The sequence below is a fragment of the Mobula birostris genome, chromosome 9, assembly GCF_030028105.1.
Source record: "Mobula birostris isolate sMobBir1 chromosome 9, sMobBir1.hap1, whole genome shotgun sequence".
In the NCBI taxonomy this organism is placed as follows: Eukaryota; Metazoa; Chordata; class Chondrichthyes; order Myliobatiformes; family Myliobatidae; genus Mobula; species Mobula birostris.
The window spans coordinates 89,406,341-89,430,619 of NC_092378.1; positions in this window are offsets into that span (position 1 = coordinate 89,406,341).

The following is a 24,279-nucleotide window of genomic DNA, read 5'->3' on the forward strand; positions in this document are numbered from 1 at the left end:
GGGTTGTGCATTCACCCAGTGAGCCATCAGGAGCAGCAGCATCTGCTAGCACATTCATTATTAATCACATTACGGTCCAGAGAGAATATTACACCTGACTCACGTGTTACCAGGACTGTAGGGGAAAGAGGGATGTATTCTCACGAAAACAATGTATTTGCATATGCTCCATGGACCAAGCCAAGTTGCAAACCTTAACATATGGAAATCAGAGAAATTAAAATAAATATTTGGACTTACCGTCTGAATTTCGTTGTCCAATTGCAGATCACACTTTTACAATGGCTTGTCATCAGAATGAAAATGGCTGTAAATCTCCAAAATGCACCAATAAACTCAATGAAATGGCATCACGTCACTCAAAATGCCTGCTGCATCACTCAAAATGTCACCCTGCCCTGTCTTTACATATCAAAAGGTGAAAGCAAAGTCCATGACCTGTGTGAAATGCAGGTGGGAATGCACAATGTGAAACCAGAACTTATTCTAATTGTCTACATTCAGCAGACAGAGAATGCCTAAATCAGCACCAAGGTGTACATGATCCAATACCCCTGATGTCCAAGATTGCACGTCTGTCCACTTTTGGCTGAGAACTTGGGAGGACCATATTTGGAAGGCCAGGTGTAGTAAACCCATGTGCTTTATTTGAGCAGTCATTAAATGGTTAAATTGATAAACATTTAAGTTGAAGGCAGCTCCAGCAAGCCAATATACTGTAACTCTGTACCTTAGTAGCAATATGGAGTTTTTTTTAGACACATCTACACTTTCTCTCACTGACAAGTGTGGAATTCCATAACCAAGCATTAGGATGCATTGACTGGTGCTTCTTTCTCACTGAAACCCATTAACAATAAGTTAATAACTCACTGGGAGATGGCTCTACCCACCTCCACACATCTCAGGAGTTGGGCCCAGACTTGGAATGATTCTATGACTGGTCCCACTCCTCTCCAAATCCATTGGAAATTGGGGCAGGTTCTGAACTAACACCTTTGAGGTTATACTGGAAGGTAATGTGGTTCAGTTAGACTGATAACATCATAAACACTGCTTCTCTACAGAGCTTTCAGTTTTAGCTTCCTAGTACTCTTGTGTGGGTTTGGCTGCTGAGGATGGCACTTGTTGCTCACTCCAAAGCCTTATGGTGAATAAGTCCCTTGAGGTAATGTAGCCCATGTGATGAAGACTGAGTGCTGGGGCATCTAACTTTAAAACACATTGGTCTGGGTCAGAATCCTGACTGGGCAAGGAGGACAGGCTTCCTGAGTGAAACTGATGGGTATTTATGACAATTCAGAAGTTTCAGGGTCTTCATTACTGACACTGACATTCCAGATTTGGCATTTAACTGTACCATTGTTCAACTGGAATTTCCAGATCACAAGTTCAAATCTCATATTGCTGCCTGACCAGTCTGAACACCCCTCCGTCTGTTCTCCTGAAGTACCTCGCAGCTTGGAGGTTGTGAATTGTTCCAAGTAGCTGTCTACATGTGGCAAGAGATCATCGCCCCAGCAGGATATTTAAGTACTGAATTAATAAACATATCATGGTGGTCTTGTGACCCCGGTCAGTCTGGTTACTGCAAATGAGTGTTAATTAAATCAACAAATGCCCCTTGAAAGCAAGGGCTTCAGCTCTGTGCTTTTTATTTACAGATACCAGCGGACTGGGCTGCTCCTCACACAGGGCAGTCACCAGTAAATCTCTGAGACAAACGCACAGCTAAACTCTATTTATATACAGGTTATTTTTAATTAGCACAAAGCCTAGGTGTGAATGACTAGATAATTAACTTTTAACAACCCTCAGAATGCACAGGCATGTGAAGGCTTCAGGCTTTGCAATCCTCCTTACTTCCACTTTTATATCTTTGCTCTTATGACCGAGGCTTTAGCTTGCACTGCATTTGATTGTCACTGCATCTCTGCCACCCTCACCACAGGTCTATTACTTCTATATTGTCTTGGGCAATAATGGGCAATAATAATTTGACAGACACCCTGTCCAATGCATTTTTCACCAATTGCCTGAATCTTTTGTGTTACTGTTTGGTAGTGGGTAAGAGCTCAGTTCAGACTGAGTTTGTTGATACTTAGTGATCTGCAAAGGGAATTTCTGTTTCCTACCCCAACTCTCTTATTCCTCAGAATGGCTGAAGCAAACAGTGGAATCTGCTCTGATACCCAGGCTAGGAGCAAATAATTTAGTCACTGAACTTCTGACTCATACTGACTGCATCAGCCCACTTCCTGGTCCGGCTGGCCAAGAGGAGCCACTTCCTGGTCTCAGCCAGACCAGAGTTTGGCATAAGTGGTTGGAGGAACATGTAACGGTTGTGAGTGAACCCAGGGTGGTCACAGCTCCCTCTCCCAATAAATGGTTTGATGAGGCTTAGGAAGAAATGGGAGTTTATTTCCCTGTACCAGTTACCACTATGTTGAGCTCCTTTTGGATCTCTATAGAACTCACTCTTCATAAGGCACTTTAAGTTGCTTCAATGATGTGATAATATGATATATTAATGCAAATTTGGCCTTAAATATATCTATTGTTCATCGCTAGTGAATGTGAATATCCAAAATAGTGTAGAAAACTTCCATATTTTGTGCCCTGTCATTTCCTTAATTCATCCAACAAGACTTCACACGCACTGGTCAGTTGTTGCTGTCACTCCCCACTGGTCCACCCTCTATCTTTCATTCTCTGTTGACCCGTTATTGTCTGCTCTGCAGCTATATTCAGGGATGCTTAACAAAAGCCCCCAGTCATTATTGCTGGTCAGCATTGCTTTGAAAAGCAAAAGGCTGCAGCTGCTGGAAAACTGAAATAAAAAACAGACAGAACGGGAATAACTCAGCAGTTTATGGCAAGAGAAACAGAGTTAATGTTTCAGATTAAATAATGCTCTGACAAAGAGTTTTTGACCTGTCCCTCCTTCCACTGATATCGGCTGCCAACTGAGTGTTTCTAAGTCTCTGTTTCTGTTTGATAACTTATTCAGATTGGAAGGGCTATGCTTTCAGATGAAGTTGCTGCAATTAAATGACCCTCCACACCACTCCACCCTCCTTGACTATGTAGAGTTCTGAGCCTGGAAACCATGCTTTGGGCACGACTGAAAAGAAAGTGCTGTGTCCCTTTCTCACACCATGTGGCAGCGCTGGGCAACACTGAATTTTGACATTGATCTCCACAATACAAAGAAGAAGATACATTCAGTAGACAGACAGCAATGAGTCTGAGGAGTGTGCTGAATACACTCCACTGTCAGCATAACACTGAACTGAAAATTGGATGTGTAATTAAATAAAACACTAGAATTCAAGGAAATTGCTGCAATTAATGTACCTTACAAATATTAAGAAAAAACTGGATGGAAACAGGAGGCACAGAGGAGCCCACGGGACACAAGGAATGTCATGGGAAGCAAAGGATGGAGGGAGACTTTGGATCAAAGAGAAAGAGAAGATCTAAAGCAGGTGAGAAGAAGAAACCTGAGGTTAACTTTATAAGCAGTAAAGAATGAAGGCTCAAGGAAGCAGATCAATACCAGGTTTCAAAGCTAAATAAGAGTATCCAGTGTAAAGAAAGTGTCAGCTGTCTTACTCAAGGAACTTGAATAAAAGAAATGTGTGGATGAGGGTGGCACTGGTGTCACCCACTTTGTGCAGTGTGATTAGTGGATGCTTGTAGGACTATGAGGGAAGAGTGGCTTACTAAAGGACTGGTTTCCTTCTACAATGTTTATGTCTTTGATCCAGTCCAAACATGGAGAGAATTGTTCTGCCAGTTGTACCAAAATACCATTGATTTCTAGCCTGGATAAAATCTGCTTTCATCACTCTCTTCAATCTGTCAGCCAGCCTACACATCATGAAGGACCCTTGTCATCCAGGATGTGTCCTCTTCTCGTTACCATAATCGCACTCAACAATTTAGAAATAGCTTCTTCCCCTCCACCATCACATTTCTGAATGGTTCATGAAGCCATGAATACCTCATTATTTAGTTTTGGCATTTACTTATGTCTATAATTTATAGAAATTTTATATATTTCCACTGAACTGTTGCTGGAAAACAACAGATTTCACATCATTTATATCAGTGATAAACTGATTCTGCTCCCTCTTGCTCTGGAAGATACCTGCCTATGCTGCAACGTCATGAAGGCACTTGCCAATGGGACGATCCTGACATGGAGTTTCAGCCAATTGGAATGTGATTTGGTTGAGGAAATTAGGGTGGGCCTTTGGCTCCTATGGGTAGTCCAGAATACTCAATGACCTGAGGCTTCTTACAGAGGTGGTATCTCACCGTGACCAATCCCAGCTCTGTTTTGATTGGGAGAGTCAACAGAGGACAATCAGAAAGAGATTCTGCTCTTCCCAGCTCAAAGTCTGAAGACAGATAATGGAATAACCTTACAGAGAGAGTTCAGCAGCAAAGCAAGTCGTTAAGTCTATTTGATCTGTGTTAATTCCTTTCCTCAACTTCATCTCATCCTATCAACATAACCTTCTATTCCTTTCTTCTTTCCCTCCAGCACCTTGGTGCTGTTTGCAACAACCACTCCACCCTGAACAAAGAAGATTCTGTTTATTTCCCTGAGGGATAATGTATATTAGCGACTATCTATCAACAGATGCTGGTATCTTCCCTGTTGAATATCTTTGTAATATTAAAGATCTTCATCACCCCTGCCCTGAAAGTTGTGGACTCTTCCATATTCCCCAATATAAACTCTATTTTCCAGCTGTATGAGGCAAGCAATATCTAGATATCTCTTTGGATGCTCATTTCCATTTATTTTTTGTCTCCTGAAGGTAAAATCACTCATCCTCTCTTCGTTTTCCAGACTCAATATTGAAATCAATGATTTCAGGTAACTTGTGTTCTCTGCTTCTGTTAGAGCTGGCCAGTTTATAATCTACCTTGAATATTAACCCAATTCTTTACTCTCCACTGACAAAGCTTCAAGGCATACCCTACAACTCTGATCTTCACTGTACAATTCTTACGTGTCCCTTACAGTCCTGAAGAAGGGTCTCAGCCCGAAATGTCAACTGTTTGTTTACTTCCATGGATGCTGCCTGGCCTGCCGAGTTCCTCCAACAGCTTCTGTATGTTGCTCTGTCCTTTATCTAATTTCTCTCATTCATCTATTGACCCACTGACTTTATCAATAGTCTATCACCATGGCAACCTTGGCCTCATTTAAACAGAGCAGAACAAAAAGCAGATTCTGCAATCTGGAGCAACAAACAATCTGCTGGGGGAACTCAGTAGGTCAAGCAGCACCAGTAGGGGGAGAGGAATTGTTGATATCATGGGTCAACTCCCTTTATTGTAATCATCTCTCTCAGCCTTCTTTATAACTTTTGCTCTTTCCAGTTGCCATGGAGGATCAGTGACCTGAAAGGTTAACTCTGTTTCTCTATCCACAGATGCTGAGTGTTTCTAGCATTTTTTGGCCTTCCCTTCACTCGTTTCTATTCACTACCAGAAATTGGACCTCATCTTTATCTGGAGTAATAAACAGGTGCTGAGGGTGCAGTTAACACCTGGTCAGGGCAACCCACCCCTCCCCCAAAAAAACCAAAAACTGGAGAACAATGACTTTCAAAAATGTTAGGGTGTTTTTCCTGATCTCTCTGTTAAAATGCCCTGGGCTGGTGCTGCCTGTGAAGAGCCATAGAGTTATAGAGCTTTAATGAACCTTACCACCTACATTCTCATCCAAATTGTTAATGTAAATGACGAACAACAGTGGACCCAGCATTAATCTCTGTGGCATAGCCCTGGTCAAAGGCCTCCAGTCTGAAACAGCCCTCTGTCTCCTGCCATCAGGTCAATCTTGTATCCAATTGCCTAGCTTGTTCTGGGTCCTATGAGATCTAACTAGACTAGTCAAAGGTCTCATTAAAGTCCATGTAGACAAAATCTACTACACTTCTCTGGTCAACCTTCTGGTCACCTCTTCAAAGGAAGCAGGCAAATTCATGTGACATGATTTTCCACACAAACCCATGCTGTCCCTCATCAGTCCTTGCTTTTCTAAATGTACATAGTCTCTTAGTATCTCCTCCAGTAACGAACACACCCTTAGAAATATTTCTGCAAAGTTGCTGGTTCCTCTAAGATGAGCCACCCTAGCCTGGTCCAGTTTTCTCAAATGTAAACTATTCTGTTGGATCATGTACAAAATGGGTTTAGTGTAGACACAAATGTTAAGCTGGAACATAAAAACAGAACAGCAGAGCACCACAAGCGCATGAATGCTGTGCCGACCTATATAAACATAGTCCATGATCAATCTTACCCATGCCTCCTACACAGATCATTTCCCTCTAGTTTTCTTACGTCCATTTGCATATCTCAGAGCCTTTTAAATGTCCCAATCGCATCAACCTCCATCACCACCCATGGCAATGTGTTCCAGACACACACCACTTCCTGTATAAAAATCTACCACTGACATCTTGGAGGTAAGAGATTTAGTCTTTGAGGAGAGACTGAATCTCTTGGGACTAGACTTGCTGAAATTCAGAAGAATGAGAAGGCATGTTATACAGTAGAAAGATATAAAATTATGAAAGGGATAGTTAAGATAGAGGCAAAAAAGTTGTTTCCAGCGGTCTGTACTTGCAAGAATTCAGAAGGATAAGGGGGGATCTCATTGAAACCTTTCGAATGCTGAAAGGCCTAGACAGAGCAGATGTGGAAAGGATGTTTCCCATGGTGGAAGAGTCTATGACAAGAGGGCACAGCCTCAGGATAGAGGGGCGCCCTTTCAAAACAGAGATGCAGAGAAATTCCTTCAGCCAAAGGGTGGTGAATTTGTGGAATTTGTTGCCACATGCAGCTGTGGAGGCCAGGTCGTTGGGTGTATTTAAGGCAGATTGATAGGTTCTTGATTGGACATGGCATCAATGGTTACAGGGAGAAGGCTGGGAACTGGGGTTGAGGAGGAGAAGAAGAAAAGGATCAGCCATGATTGAATGGTGGAGCAGATTTGATGAGCCAGATGGCCTAATTCTGCTCCTATGTCTTATGGTCTTATGGTGAGTGAGGCTAGAACTATGATGCCTAAACTCAAGTTTTGGGAGAATAGATTTAGGATGGAGATAAGAAGAAACTGCTTTGACCTGAGAGAAAGGAATCTGTGGAATACTCTGCCCAAAGAAGCAGTAGAGGCTACCTCATTGAATATATTCAAAGCACAGTTAGATAAATGTTTGTAATAGCAGGAGAAGTAAGGGTTATGGGGTAAAGGAGCTAAATCCATAGGCAGATCAGCCATGATATTATTGAATGGCGGAGCAGGCTTGCTATGTCATATGACTAACTCTTGCTTCTACTTCTTATGTTCTTATCTCCACTAAGCTTTCCTCCACTCACCTTAAGTGTATGTCATCTGGTTGCCCTGGGAAAAAGATGCTGCCTGTTCACTCTCTCTGTCTCTAATAATCACATACAAGTCACACTTTATCCTCAGTGCCCAACTCCTCATCTACCACAAAATCAGCTCATTACACTCTAAACCAGAGATCTGGTAGCGGTGGAAGAGACAGTTGGATCAGTACTGACATGGTTAATATGAGTAAAGAAAGATGACTTTATTCTTGAACCTTCGGTTCTTCTCTTTGCTTAGCTTTTGTCCTTTTTGTGATGAGTAACTAATCAGCTTTGGTTTGAGTTAGCTATTCCTTACATTTAACATGGTTACTTAGAACAGGCAAGATTAATGTCACGTTTACCTGGTAATAATTAATACTGTGATGTGTGCTGCTGTTTTCGACCTGGCTTTGTCACATGACAAAGTATTTGTGCAGTGGGAGAATTTCCTCTTCTTATCCTATTCTGGATGGAGGAGGCTTGCAAATATATTCTTGTTAAAGGGTTTACAAAATCCACACCAACCATTAAACATACATTTTTATACTAAATTATTTTATTCTCCCTATTCTCCCATCAAATGCCCCCAGATTCTATCACTCATCTGCATGAGGGACAATCTACAAAGGCTTATTAACCTACAGTATGATTTTGGACTGTGGAAAGAAAGCGGAGCACCTGCAGGATTACAGGGAGGACCTGCAGCCTTCAGCAGAGAGCATCCCGAGTCATATTTGAACATGGGCTTCTGGTACTATGAGCTGGTGGCTCTACTCTTTGCACCAGTGTGCCTCTCCCAATGTCATCTTTAAGCGTTAATATTTTTTTAAGGAATTTGAGCTGGACTGTTTTGGTCAGAAGCTTGAGGAAAGGTATTTGCCTTGGAAAACAGTTGCATAACAGAATCACGGAATGGTTGCAGGATGGAAGGAGCTAGTCCTGTATTAGTTCTATGGAAGAGCAAACCAGCTATTCATACTTCCCTCACAGCCCTGTGCATTCCTTCCTTTTAGATACCTGTCCAGCTCCCTTTTTAACTCCACAATCAAATCCGCCTGCACCACTTCCCCTGGCAGGACACTTAACACTTCAATGATTCGCTACGTGAAAACGCTTAATCCTCATGTTACATTTAGTTCAATATCTTGACAATCACAAAGAACACTGCTCTGTTCAGTATAACATCATTTAAAATGGATTTTTCTCAGAATGTCCTTATTAAAGCATTGCTTCTGGTCATATGGTCAGAGATTCATTGTGAGATATAGCACAGAAATCGGTGCTTCAACCCACTGAATCTGCACTAAGTACTAACTCCCTGTTTACACTAATCCTGCAGTAATCCCATTTTTTATTTTCACCACACTCATCATTCCCACCCCCCCGCCCCACCCCAGTGACCCACCATGGTTTACTACTCACTTATTCACCAGGGACAACTTCCAGTGGCCAATTAACCTACTAACTGTACGTCTTTGGGACATGGGAGGAAGCTGCAGCACCTCGGCGAAGCCGTAAAGTCTCAAGGAGACCCAGGACCCTGGACCACAATACAACGGCTCTACTCAGAAGATGCAGGATAAAAATATCCTAAAGATGTATTCTAAAGGGAGGGGGAAACAGCCATGGCTGACAAGGGAAGTCAAAGACTGCAGAAAAGCAAATGATAGGGCATACAATATAGCAAAATTTACAGGGAAGTTAGAGGATTGGGAAGCTTTTTAAAAGTCAACAGAAGGCAACTAAAACAAGTAATAAAGAGAGAAAAGATGAAATATGAGAGTAAGCTTTGGCTCATCAGGTTTCGGCAAGGTAAGTAGCAGGTGAGTTTCTTCATTCTTCATTCTTCATCTGTTAGTATATAGAGCAGTAAGAATGACTCTGGGGGCGGGGACTGTGTTGTGTTCTTTGCGTAAGATGTGGGAATTCTGTGAGACCACCAGCCTCCCAGATAACCACATCTGCCACAGGTGCACTGAGCTGCAGCTTCTCAGAGAATGTGTTAAGGAACAGGTACTGAGGAGATGATAGATAGGAGCTACAGCGGGGTAATCACCCCTAACTTGGAGGAGGCAGGTAAATGGGTGACGGTCAGGAAATGGGCAGCCAGTACAGAGTACCCCTGTGGCTGTTCCCCTCAATACGTACAGTATACCATTTTGGATACTGTTGAGGGTGTAACCTACCAGGGGGAGCCAGGTCTCTTGCATTGAGTCTGGTGCTGTGGCTCAGAGGGAAAGGGGGGGGAAGAGTAAAAATTAGTATGTCATTAGAGGATTAGGAAGCTTTTAAAAACCACCAGAAGGCAACTATAAAAGTCATTAAGAAGGTAAAGATGGAATATGAAAGAAAGATAGTCAATAATATTACAGAGGATACCAAACATTTCTTCAGATACATAAAGTGTAAAAGGGAGGTGAGAGTGTATATTGGACCATTGGAAAATGATGCTGGAAAGGTAGTAATGGGGCGGGGGGAGGGTCAGTGAAATAGAGGGTGAACTGAATAAGTATTTTGCAGAAGGACCAACAGATGAGGGGAATGAGCAAAGACATAGCAGATGGAATAGTGCTGGGAAGTGTATGGTCAAGCACTTTGATAGAAGAAATGAAAGGTTTGACTATTTTCTAAACGGATAGAAAATACAAAAAAAATTGAAGCACAAGGGGACTTGGGAGTCCTGGTGCAGGATTCACTGAAGGTTAATTTGCAGGTTGATTCTGTGGTGAGGAAGGCAAATGTAATGTTAGCATTCATTTCAAGAGGACTAGAACATAAAAGCAAGGATGTAATGTTGAAACTTTATAATGCACTGGTGAGGTCTCATGTGGAGTGTTGTGAGCAGGTTTGGGCCCCTGATCCTAGAAAGGATGTGCTGAAACAGGAGAGAGTTCAAAGGAGGTTCACAAAAATGATTCCAGGATTGAATGTCTTGTCATATGAAGAGCATCTCATGACTCTGGGCCTGTATTCACTAGAATTCAGAAGAATGAGGAGTAACCTCAGTAAAGCCTATCAACTGGTGAAAGGCCTTGATAGAGTGGATGGGGAGAGGATGTTTCTTCTTGTGGGAAAGTCTAAGACCAGAGGACCCAGCCTCAGAATATAGAAGCATCCTTTAAGGACGGAGGTGAGAAGGGATCTCTTTCCAGGGTGGTGACTCTGGAATTCTTTACTACAGGCAGTTGTGGAGGCCATGTCTTTATGTATATTTAAGGCAGAGGTTGATCGATTCTTCATTGGTCATGGTATGAAGGGATACTGGGAGAAGGTAGGAGACTGGGGCTGAGAGGGAAATTAGAGGGAAATCTCTCTCTCTGACTCTCTGACGGTGGTGTCTGAAAAGAGGATGCTGTCCAAGTTGCATGCCATCTTGGTCAATGTCTCCCATCCACTACATAATGTACTGGGTGGGCACAGGAGTACATTCAGCCAGAGACTCATTCCACTGAGATGCAACACAGAGCGTCATAGGAAGTCATTCCTGCCTGTGGCCATCAAACTTTACAACTCTTCCCTTGGAGGGTCAGACACCCTGAGCCAATTGGCTGGTCCTGGACTTATTTCCTGGCACAATTTACATATTACTATTTAACTATTTATGGTTTTATTACTATTTATTATTTATGTTGCAACTGTAATGAAAACCAATTTCCCCCGGGATCAATAAAGTATGACTGTGACTATGACTATGACTAGATCAGCCATGATGAAATGATGGAGAAGACTCGATGGGCCAAATGGCCTATTTCTGCTCCTATATCTTACGGTCTTGTGGTCTAAGAGGACTGCAGTAGTGATAGGGATGCCATCATTTGAGGAGCAGACACAAGATTCTGTGGATGCGATAGAGACACCCGGATAGTATGTTGCCTCCCAGGTGCCAGGGTCAGGGACGTCTCAGATCGTGTTTCCAAGGGGGAGGTGAGCAGCCAGAAGTCTCGGTACATATTGGTACAATAATGTAGGAAATGCAAGGAGGTCCTGGAGAGAATTTAGGGAGCTAGGTAGAAAGCTGAAAAGCAAGACCTTCAGGATCTTCAAGGCAACTCTTGTTTGCTGCCTGTGCCTCATGCCAGTGAGTGTAAGAATAGGATGATTTGGCAGATCAATGCGTGGCTGAGAAACTGGTGCAGGGGGCAGGGTTGCAGATTTCTGGATCATTGGGATCTCTTCTAGGGAAGGTATGATCTGTGCAAAAGGGACAGGTTGCATCTGAGGGAGACCAATATACTTGCAAGCAGGTTTGTTAGAGTTGTTGGGGTGTGTTGAAACTAATTTGGCAGGGGGGTGAAAACTGGAGTGATAGGGCTGAAGACGGGTCAGTTAGCACATCAGTAGACACAGTGTGTATTGAGACATCAGGAAGGACAGACAGATGATAGGGCAAAATTGCAGTCAGTGGGATGTGTTGCAGTGTAAAAGGAGGACAAAATTGAAAAGGGTGATGAAGGTGTTATAATTGAATGCATGCAGTATACAGAATAAGATAGATGATCTGGTAGTACAGTTAGAGATTGGCAGGTCTGACATCATGGACATCACTGAGTCATGGCTGAAAAAAGGTTATAGGTGGCAGTATAACATCCAGTGATACACATTGTATCGAAAGGGCAGGTATGAAGGGAGAGTGGGTGGCATGGTTCTGTTGGTAAAAAATGAAATCAAAACCTGAGAAAGAGGTGACATAAGATTGGAAGATGTAGAAACCTTGTGGGTAGATTTAAGAAAGTGCAAGGATAAAAAGACGGTGATAGGTGTTATACACAGGCCTCCGAACAGTAGCCTGGATGTGGGATACGAATTACAATGGGAAATAGAAAAGACATGATAAAAGGGCAGTGATAGGAGATCCAGAACTATACGAGAAGTCTAGGTATGACCTATGGAAGACTTCTTAAGGGCGATAAAACAATTCTGATTGAGGTTAAAGATGGAATCAGATGCACATCTGCACTGGCAGGGTTTGCAGACCATTACTTCCTACAAAGTGAAACCAAACATTATGAATTGCTGTGAAGCTTCACTCCGAGATGAGCTCAAAGCCTCTTACGCATGCTTCAGAAGGGAGAATAAAACTACATCTGTGCAAATCCCTGCAGCAGCTAGTGATCCTGTGATCTCTGTCTTGGAGACCAACATCAGAACATCTTTCAAGAGGGTGAACCCTTGCAAGGCATCAGGCCCTGATGGTGTACCTGGTAGGGTACTGAAAACCTGTGCCAGCCAACTGGTGTGAGTGTTCAAAGGCATCTTCAATGTCACTTTGCAGTCTGAGGTTCTCATCTGCTTCAAAATGGTGACAATCATACCAGTGCCTAAGAAGAGCAAAGTGAGCTGCCTCAATGACTAGAATCAATTCCTGCCTAAGCAAGCACCTGGATTTGCTCCAAATTGCCAGTCGCCATAATAGTTCCGCAGCCGATGCAATATCACTGGCTCTCCACTCGGCCTCAGATCACCTGGACAATAGTAATACTTACGTCAGACTGCTGACTACAGCTCAGAATTCAACTCAATGACACCCTCAGTTCTATCAACAAGCTCCAAAACCTGGGCCTCGGTACCTCCCTGTGAAACTGAATTCTTGACTTCCTCACTGGGAGACCACACTCTGTGCAGATCAGAAATAACATCTCCCCCTCGCTGACAGTCAACACTCGTGCACCTCAAGGCTGTGTGCTTGGCGACTGCTCTACTCACTTTATCCCATGATTGTGTGGCTGGGCACAGCTCAAACGCCATCTATATATTTGCTGATGACACAACTATTGTTGGCAGAATTTCAGGTGGTGACAAAGAGGTGCAGGGGAATGAGATAGATCAGCCAGCTGAGTGCTGTCACAGCAACAACCCTGCACTCAAGACCAAGGATTTGAACGTGGACCTCAGGAAGGGTAAGCCAAGTGAGCACACACCAGTCCTCATCAAGGGATCAGAAGTAGAAAGGGTGATCAATTTCAAGTTCATGGGTGTCAACATCTCTCTGGATCTATCGTCGGCTCAACATATTGATGTAATTATAATAATTTATGATAGCGACTATATTTCATAAGGAGTTTGAGGAGAATTGGTGTGTCACCAAAGAGGGCATTCTAACTGGTTGCATCATCATCTGGGATGGAGGAGACACTGCACAGGATCAGAAAAAACTGCAGAAAGTTATAAACTCAGCCAGCTCCATCATGGGTACTAGCCTCCCCAGCATTGAGGATACCTTCAGAAAGTGGTGCCTCAAATAGGCAGCATTCATTATAAAGGACCCCCTACACCCAGGACATGCCCTCTTCTCATTACTACCATTGAGGAGGAGGTACAGGAATGTGAAGGCACACGCTCAATGATTCAGGCAAAGCTTCTTCCCCTCCACTATCAGATCTCTGAAAGGACATGAACCCATTAACACTACCTCAGTATTTTCCCTCTTTTTGCACTTTTTTTTTTGAATACTTCTTTTGTAATTTATAGTTTTTATTATTATAGATTGCATTGTACTGCTGCAATAAAACAAATTTCATGACATATGCTGATGATATTAAACCTGATTCTGACTCTGATTCTCTCACACACACACACGTACACACAAGCACATGCACGCACGCACACACATGCACGCACACAAACTCATACACATGCACAAGCGCACACACACGCACGCACACACACACAGATACATACACTCACTCATACAAATACTCATACACACACAGCCACACACACACACAAACACACAAATATTCCAGACACACTCCGCACCCACAAACACTCCCGCCACGCTCCGCATCCACAAGCATTCCTGATGCACCCACACCCGCAAACATTCCTGACACACTCCGCACCCACAAACATTCCTGACACAATCCACACCCACAAGCATTCCTGATGCACCCACACACATTCCTGACACACTCCGCACCCACAAACATTCCCGACACACTTCGCACCCACAAACATTCCAGACACACTCTGCACCCACAAACATTCCCGACACACTCCACACCCACAAGCATTCCTGATGCACCCACACCCGCAAACATTCCTGACACACTCCGCACCCACAAACATTCCCGACACACTCCACACCCACAAGCATTCCTGATGCACCCACACCCGCAAACATTCCTGACACACTCCGCACCCACAAACATTCCTGACACAATCCACACCCACAAGCATTCCTGATGCACCCACACACATTCCTGACACACTCCGCACCCACAAACATTCCCGACACACTTCGCACCCACAAACATTCCAGACACACTCTGCACCCACAAACATTCCCGACACACTCCACACCCACAAGCATTCCTGATGCACCCACACACATTCCTGACACACTCCGCACCCACAAACATTCCCGACACACTTCGCACCCACAAACATTCCAGACACACTCCGCACCCACAAACATTCCCGACACACTCCGCACCCACAAGCATTCCCGACACACTCCGCACCCACAAGCATTCCCGACGCACTCCGCACCCACAAACATTCCCGACGCACTCTGCACCCACAAACATTCCCGACATAATCCACACCCACAAGCGTTCCTGATGCACCCACACCCACAAACATCCCCGACACACTCCGCACCCACAAACATTCCCGACGCATTTCACACCCACAAACATTCCTGATGCACCCGCATCCACATGCACTCACTATGCATTACTGTACCCTTACACATAAATGCGCGTGCACACACACACACATACCCCCCTGCAGAAACCACTCACACTCTATTGTCTATACATAAACCCTGCACAACTCTCCCTAGCACCTACACAGCTCCGTACAGTTAGCAACACCCCTGCCTCTCAGTGTAATAGCTGATTTGCCAACATATCCCAGGCTACTTTTAGCTAATGCTCCCACCTTACTCGATCCCTGAACTCCTAACCCTATGACCTGTCCCATCAGTCTGTCCTGTCATATTTGTCCTCTCTGGCATCCCGAAGTCTGGGCAGTGATTTCCACAACATTGACAGCTCTAGTCTCCCTAACACATCCCTGTCATCCCTGAGACACTTTGAGACCTCCCAAAGGTTATTCCACCCTACACTTAACCTCATAATCTCCCAGGTACTTGATGGATCACAGCCCTGATCCTAGCCACTCTCTCTAGCCTAGAGCTCTGATCTCACATCTGGACACAAGGCTCATTTTCCAGTCCTTTATCCCTACTGAACAAAATACAGGTCCATCTGGCTCTTGGCTTCTGGTGTTTCTCACCCCCAATCCAAATTTGGAATTTGGTCCAAATTAAGGTTGACATTACAGAAAATGTAAAACTGCTCTTCAATATTGGGTTGTGCTGCACAAACTGAGCAGAAATCTGGAAATTCTGGTGAAGGATAAGCTCGTTGTTAGGATAACATTTGAAAACAGAATCTTGATTTCATCACTGGACAGAGGTAGACCATAGACCAGGAGACATTTAGACCCAGCCAAGAGGACAGAGAATTCAAATTAAATTATGGATGGAATCTGGAAGAGAAACTAGAATGGTCTTGGCTTGAAACATCAGCTGTACTCTTTTCCATAGATGCTGCCTGGCCTGCTGAGTTCCTCCAGCATTTTGTGTATGTTTCTAGAATCAGTCGTGGTAAGCATGAGGTCAGAATTTGGCATAAATGCACTTCACAGAGGCAGTCTGCCTTCCTTACCCAAATCATAACTTTATCTGATTTCAGACAAATAATGTGGTTGACTCTAAAAATCTACTCTTAATGTGGCTAGCTACATTGGCAAGCCAATGGAATTAAAGGTCTTCATCCCACTCCCATCCTGAATTCCCTGTCTAAGGCCACATGCACTGTTACAATGAGACCCTCCACAAGAACCTCATCCTTCACCAGGGTACAATGCAGCCTTCCAGTCTTGATATAAAATTATGTAACTTGCTCCTTCTTTCTGTCTATCTGCAGTCTTTACCTGACATCCATCTGTTATCTGGGCTTATTTCCTCTCTCTCCATTCGTACAATCTGATGGCCATGTTCAAGATATTTCCTTTGTTCTACTCATCCCTCCCCAACTCTCCGCTACAGAAAACTACTTAGACCATAAAACATAGGAGCAGAATTAGGCTATTTGGCCTATTGGGTTTGCTTACATCATGGCTGATCATTTTCCTCTCAGCTCCATTCTCCTGCCTTCTCCTGTATCTCGACATGCCCTGATTAACAAAGAATCTATCAACCTCTGCCTTAAATATACTCAGTGACTTGGCCTCCACAGCCACCTGTGGCAACGAATTCCACAGATTCACCACTCTCTGGCTAAAGAAATTCCTCCTCATCTCTGCCCTGAAAGGATGCCCCTCTATTCTGAGGCTGTGTCCTCTGGTCTTAGACTCCTCCACCGTGGGAAATATCTTCCCCACATCCACTCTATCGAGGCCTTTCAACTTTCGATAAATTTCAATGAGGTCACCCCTCATTCTTCTATATTCCACTGACTACAGACCCTGAGCCATCAAATGCTTTTCATATGACAAGCCTTTCAGTCCAGAATCATTTTCATAAAGCTCCTTTGAACCCTCTCCAATGTCAGCATTTCTCTCTTCTCCAAATTTGATGAAGAGTTATCAGCTTGAAACATTAACAGTTTCTCTTTCTGCAGATGCCACCTGATCTGCAGAGCATTCCCAGCATTTTCTGTTTCTGTTTCAGATTTCCACTATCTGCAGTTTGTTTTTCTATTTGTCATGAGACAGGGTGAACCTGGGAAATTTTGGAGCTTTTCTTATCCTGTCTGTGTTAACACACCAGGAACAAACCCAGTCTCCTAGTCCATTTCAAAGCTCCAGAGAACTTTGAAAGCTGTTCCCACCTCATAACTGACCTAAGTTCTAACTTCCTTCCCAGAGTTGTAACCTTCTTAATTGAAGTTGCTATGCTGTGAGACAGCTTAGGATGCTGAGAGTTCATCATCTGTCCATCCATTTTCTACACTGTGGCCTTAATGGGTCTGTGCTGGAAAATCTCAGTCACTCAGACTCACTTACATTCCCCCAGACCAGTCTTGGTGCCCCTTTACCCTTTCCCACTCTGGGCATCCAGTATCTAGACTAAAGTTACTTTGCTAAGTTTCCACACCTCTCTCTTTTTATGCTGCTTAAATCTAACATCTCCTCAGAAGTCTTGCTGTAGGGTTCTGCTTGCTCACTGTTAACTGCTGATGTTTCGGGCTGAGACCCTTCATCAGGAATCCTGCCAAAGGGTTTCAGCCCGAAACGTTGACTGTTTATTCTTTTCCATAGATGCTGCCTGGCCTGCTGAGTTCCTCCAGCATTTTGTGTGTTCTGTTTTAATAAAAACACTTCATTTTATTTGAAGATATTTGATCATTAATTTAGAAAAGAACCAGCGTGAAGTGGGTGTCTGAGGTAACAAAGGCTTTCTTGCTCACCAAGTTTCCTGGAAAGGATTGATGCGGGGCATGGGGTGGGTAGTTGTCAGGCAGGGGAAAGTCACACGATGCAGCCACAGGGGTGCCAACCAGTCAGAATTAGCAACCTCATACTTACCCAAGAGTTGTTTTTGCTTTCAATACTCCCGGGGTAGAGCCCACAGGGCCACGTTGAAAACAAGAAAAGGGCTTTTTCCCCAAGAACAATGAGCCACTATGATTGTCAAAGCAATCCTTTTGTGTGTGATTTGGAAGTTTCATTCTGGGCTTTATCAGTGGTGATTCTACCCCCACTGCTTGCATGCTGACAGATTGTGCTTTAATGGGCTGTGACAACTGCTAGTTGGGAGTGATGAAAGGATGCAGTGTGCTGCCCATTATCTGCATTGATTTATTGGGAAGATTCGAAGCAATTACTTTTTTCACAAACCAGTCATCTTTTAACTCTTTGCCAGTTCCCCAGTTCACCACTCATACAGTTACACCATCCTTCACCAAGAGGAGCATTGTCACTATTCCTGGAACTCCTCTGGTGCAGAGAGAAGGTGGAAGAAAGACTTGTGTTTAAATCAGTCAGGCCTCTCCATACATTTTCAGCTGCGAGGAGGGGAAGATGAGACCTGCTGTCCTCGTGAGGAAACTAAACCAGTTCCCACCTGAGGTGTACATTTGTCGATGGGAAATGGGTTACATGGCCAGGTAATCTGCTGGGGATGTGGGGACGTGGGGACTGGGTGGGTGGGGATAATGGACATGTAAGCAATGAGTGAGACCCGATTGGGTCTGGAAACACAGCCGTAGATGGGAGACGTTCCTAGAAATAACACTCAGCACAATTTTGTAAATCAGGAAGGTTGAGTGAAATGCAGTGTGAGGGCTTTAGTCAGTAACTCTGAGTATGGAGAGTGCAGATTTCTTGGATGTGAGAGAAAGTAATCACCAAAGAATCAAGGGTGTAAACAGAATGATGATAAATTAAGGGATAACTGCACAATGAAGGGACCAGGGGACCTAACTGGACAAAGGGAGAAGAGGTGGGTCTAGGAGTGGGATGGGAGTCAGAGTTGTTATGGTGATAGAAGTAGTGAGTGGAGTTGGGGATGGGGATGGGAGTGGAAGTAGATGTAGGGGATGGGTTAGAGGCAGGGCGTTGAGTTGGATGGATTGGAAGCCCAGAATGTATCATGCCTTGATGCCAATCTGTCTCACTCCCTCTGCTGGTTTCTTTCCTTCACCTGATCTATAGGCTTTGTCAAGTGTCTCTCCTCTGCCCTTCGCCCTCTGTGCCCCTACAGACTTGCCCAGCACTGCAAGCTGGACAGCCATTCCCTGCAGCTTCTGCTCCTCTTTCTCATCCACATGCTGACCTCAACCCAAAGCAAGGAGACAGTTTCTTTGTGGATTCTGAATCCATCCTTTTGGTTGACCTCCAACCTATGACTATGTTGTCTGACTACCTGCCTTACTTTTACATAGGCCAAGTCAAACATCACTGGAAGACTGATGCTGTTCATAAACTAGGCTGCTGGACACTGATTCCACCTCCCTTGGTAACTCTAAAACCCAGCGAGCTATTTGCAAACTCTTCTAATCATTGGCCCAGCTGCAGCTCTCACAAAGATGGTCTCTTTCCACCCAAGCTCAACCCAGATCTTCTGATACTGGAGCCTTTGTCATGCCATTACTTCAATGTGTGATAACTCAAATACTCTCTTTCCCTCTTCTACATTCTACAAGGTCACCGAACAGAGCATTTAGTCTATGTACCATCGCTCCCATCTTCCCTGCTAAAATCCCAGACATCAGCCCCTTACTCTCTCCCTTCTTTCTCAACCTTTGAAAGCTTCTCAAGACCTCAGTACATCTGGGCTCTTCTAGTTCTGGCCCTTAAACCTTCTGAATTTTTTCAACCTTTCCTGGTAGCCTTGCCATTGGTTACTAGTGTTCTCTGTTTAAAACTCTTACCCTTGCACACATCTCCCCATCCCTGTAATCCTCCCTTTGACCAAGTTTAGGCCCTGGCTGCTAAACTATATGGTTCATCAATTTCTTTTGTTGGACAAAGCTTCTGTGCTGTGCCCTGGGATGTTTTTGCTACATAAAAGACACATTAAAATTGAGGGAAAAAAATCAGAAAAACTGCAGAAGGAGGAAATCCAAAATAAAAAAGGAAGATACTGGAAACACTTGGCAGGTCAGGCAGCATCTGTGGGATATTTTTTGACATGTCGATCCTCTGCAGCATTTTCTATTCTTATTTTATTACAAATGTATTGACATTTCTGTTAAACTGAAGGCTAATAGAGAATGAATCAACCAAACAGGAAGCTTATTTTTTAACTGTTTGAAATCCTTAAAGTTTGACGGTTAGAAATTGAAGTTTTGTTAGAAAAAGATGCTTGTTATTTCAGAGCTACAGGCACAAGTCTGATCTACGTGCTTCAAAAGTACAAGTCTCCAATATTAACTCTTGTACCTGGAAACTCATTCTCAGCACCATCCCCACTTCTGAATTACACTTCCGTTTGCTTCACATTTTGGACTCATACAGCTGTTGCAGTGAGCACAGATGACCAGGGATGCGTTTCTAGGCAAGAAATAAACTGGCAACATGGTTTTTTGTTCTCACATGTACTGAGGTGCGGTGAAAAACTGTGTTTCACGTGCCATCCCTACAGACAATTTCATCACATCAGAACATTGAGGAAGTAGAAAGGAAAACAATAACAGAATTCAGGTTAAAGTGTTGTAGTTGCAGAGAAAGTGTAGAGGAGGCAGACAAAGCCACAGTAAGATAAGGTCCATCTGATGGTATTCGGGGACTGTTCAATACAGCAGGATCGAAGCTGTCCTGGAGCCTAGTGCCCTCTGTCTGATGGATGGGGATCAGGAGAATGTCTGGGGTGGCTGGGGTCTTTGATTCTGTTGGCTGCTTTACCAAGGTAGTGAGAAGTATAGACAGAGTCCATGGATGGGAGGCTAGTTTCTGTGGTGTGTTGAGATGTGTCAACATCTTCAGATGACATCAGTTGTGGAAAAGCTGTAACATACATAACTGAAAATGCTGGAAACACTCAGCAGAGCAGACAAAGAGTAACAAAGTTAATATTTCTGTGGTTCTGTCTGTTTCTCTCTCCTTGGATGCTGCCTGATCTGCTGAGAGATTCCAGCCTTTCCTGTTACAATGGATTCTGATTAATTGGGACACAATGGGACCAGTACATTTTGGTCCAATTAAGTTGCTGCCCCATTTAGCTGAAATTTCATGGAAATAGTTAAGGTATAAAAAAAGACAAACTTAGTAGCAAATAATGTACTTAAATGAAATACAGAACAAATTAGAACACTGTCGATACTACTACAGTATTATAAAACTATGTATTAGTTGCTAATATTTATCAATGGAGGAGTTCAACCACGTCATGTTTTGACTATAAATGGACAAAATCAGTGCAGACAGCTGGTGCAGATAATAGACAGCTTTCATACAATGCTGTCGATGATTGTATCCTCTAAATCTACATTTTCACTGTAACATGAAAGGTGACTGTCGATACCTTCAAATTTTACATAGTTTCTAACTGGTTGAAGTAGTGAAGTTGTTTCATTTTCATTCCTGGCCGTTTCTGGCATCTCTATGCTTGAACGCTTGAAACTACAGAGAACAAAACAGTTCTGAATTGTCTTACTGCTTATTTCTCATCAACTATCAGTGAAAAAAATCACTGTCCTTTGAACACAAACACACATAACTGACACTATTTAAAACTGTTTGCTCTCAGCATGGTGTAGCATCTAACAGCCACACAAGTGCACGCAACTGACTCTAGTTATAAACTGCTTGGCAACAATTTCCCCAGCTATTTTCTCGATTAGTTTTTCTTCTTTAAGAGTTGTCCCAAACAAGTGGCTGTCGTGATTAACTGATAGCTCAATGAACTGGAATACACTGTATTTCCAATTTCTAGCATTAGCAATATTTTGCTTTATGTTTACTGTACGGTCTAACCCATGGAGCCTTTGGAGAGGAAACAATCCCTGTGCAGGAAAAGGTCAGCTCTGGTCTGAAAAAAAATTCCTTGGGCTCCTAAGATTAATGATATGAGCAAACTTCATTTTCCTACCACAATCACTGGTAAAATAACTTTCAAACATTGAAAGTTTGAAAGGAGGGGAGAGAAAAGACTGCAGTCAGAGTCTCTTCTCTCTCCTCCCTTCAGGCAAAAGTCACAAAAGCCTGAAAAAACATACCACCAAGTTCAAGAACAATTTCTATCCCACTGTTATAAGTGGGAAATGGTACAAAAACAAAACTGGAGGTTTCCTATCTTAATGTATTCAGCATTTGTAACTAGACAGGGAAGTTGATGATACAAAGGAAAATACATGGATACCGTCCACTCAACAATATGGAGACATGGTTGCAATCTGATCAAGCCTGATATTAAATATTTCATGACACTTTGAGCAGAACAGAGTCAAAGGTAGGGAGAGCGCACTAATAATGAAGGAGGTAAGAAACACCTTAACTCAGAGAACCACTGGTCAATATGGGTTATGTAGCAAAGAAAGAGCAGGAGATACTGCTGAGAGTTGCTTGTGGGCCCTCCAATAGCAATGGGAATGGTGTAAAACAGGGAATCAGAGATTCATGTAACAAGCATATACAGACATTATGGGTTTTCAAAACCAGCATGTAGAGAAACCACCGGATACAGGCTAGTTCTGATCTGGCAATATGCAAGGAGAAAGGATTAATTAATAATCTTGTAGTTAAGGGGTCATTAGTGTGATAATAGTGTGATTGAATTTTGTGTTAACATTGAATGTGATTTATTCTATTCTGAAACCAGTCCTAAATCTAAAAAAGGATTCCAAAAGGATGTGGTATAAGTCACTATAGTAACATGGGAAACAATATTAAAAGGTATGACAGAAAATGAGCAAAGGCTAATGTGTAAATTATTAATACAATTTATAACAATATCAAAGACCTGAGGTACTAACTGAATCAAGCACACTTATCAAAGAAGTTCATGATCACATTAGATCAAAGAAAAAAGCTTATAACGTTGTGAAAGAAAGCCATAAGCCTGAGGATTGGAAAAATGTCAGAATTCAGCACAAGGAGGTCTAAGACACTAATTACATAAGGGTAAGTGGAGACAATTAAAAACAGCTTAAATCGTAAAAGCTTCCATAGCTCTGAAGAACAGATTTTAAAAAATAATGTTGACTCCTTATGGACTGAGGTGGAAGAAATTATGTTGGGGAATAAGGAAATGGTGTAGATATTAGATAACATGTCTGTTTTCAGGGAAGAAGGCAGAGAGTACATTTCAGAGCTACATGTCTAAAGAGAGTGAGCAACTGAAAGAGATCGGCATGAGTGAAAGAAAACATCCTGGAGAAATTTATGTGGTTAAAAACTAACAGATGCCCAGGTCCAGAAGAGCTGTATTCCAGCATTCTAAAGGGGTAACTGTGGAAATAGTGAATGCTCTGATGGTCCATTCTCCCCACAGATTGCAAATCCAACCCTTCTTTTTGAGAAGAGAAGGAGTAAGAAAATGTGAACCACAAACCGGCTAGCTTGATATCAAAAGAAAGGAAAATGGTAGAATCTAATAGGTGCTTGGAAATTATACTGGAATTGGAGAAAGTCAACGTGGATTTATGAAAAGGAAATTGTTTCTGCCAGATCTATTAGAGCTTGCTGAGGTTTTAACTAGTAGCTTAGATGAAGGGAAACTGAAGAACCCAGTGCTTTTGCATTTCATAAGGCCTTTGATAAGGTGCTATGGAAGAGGTTATGAATAAGGATTCATTAACAGGCACAAAGCAGAGGGCTAGACCAAACTGGCTATTTTCATATTGGGAGTTCTGCTGCCTTCAGGATTAGTGCTGGGGTCTGCTCTTCACAGTCTATATCTGTGATTTTAACGAAGGGACCAAAGTTTGGTAGCAGTATAGACTATCAAGGGGATGCAGAGTGGCTTCGAGGAATAGTTACAGGCTGCATAAATGAGTGAGGACATGGCAGTAGGAATGACAGAATAATTATTATGTGTGGGAAATTGGAAAATGTTGGTGTTCAGAGGGCCCTGGATATCTTTTTACAAAGTCCTGAAAGTTAATATTTAGATGCACAGGAAGCCATGAGGAATATAACTGGCGTGTGACTTCTACAGCAAGACGATTTGAGTATAAGAGTGAAGATGCCTTTCTGTAATTATATCGAGTACTGGTGAGCTTGCACCTGGAATATCATGGCTTGTTGCCCTACCAAAGGGAAGCAGCATTTGCAAGAAAAGGAATGCAGTAAAGGCTCACCATATTGATTCCTGAGATGTGTGAAATGAAGTGGACTCAGACTCTGCTGACTTGAGTCTAGAAGAGGTGATCTCACTGAAACATTCAAATCAATACAGGGAGTGTCAGTGTCAGTGTACAGGGA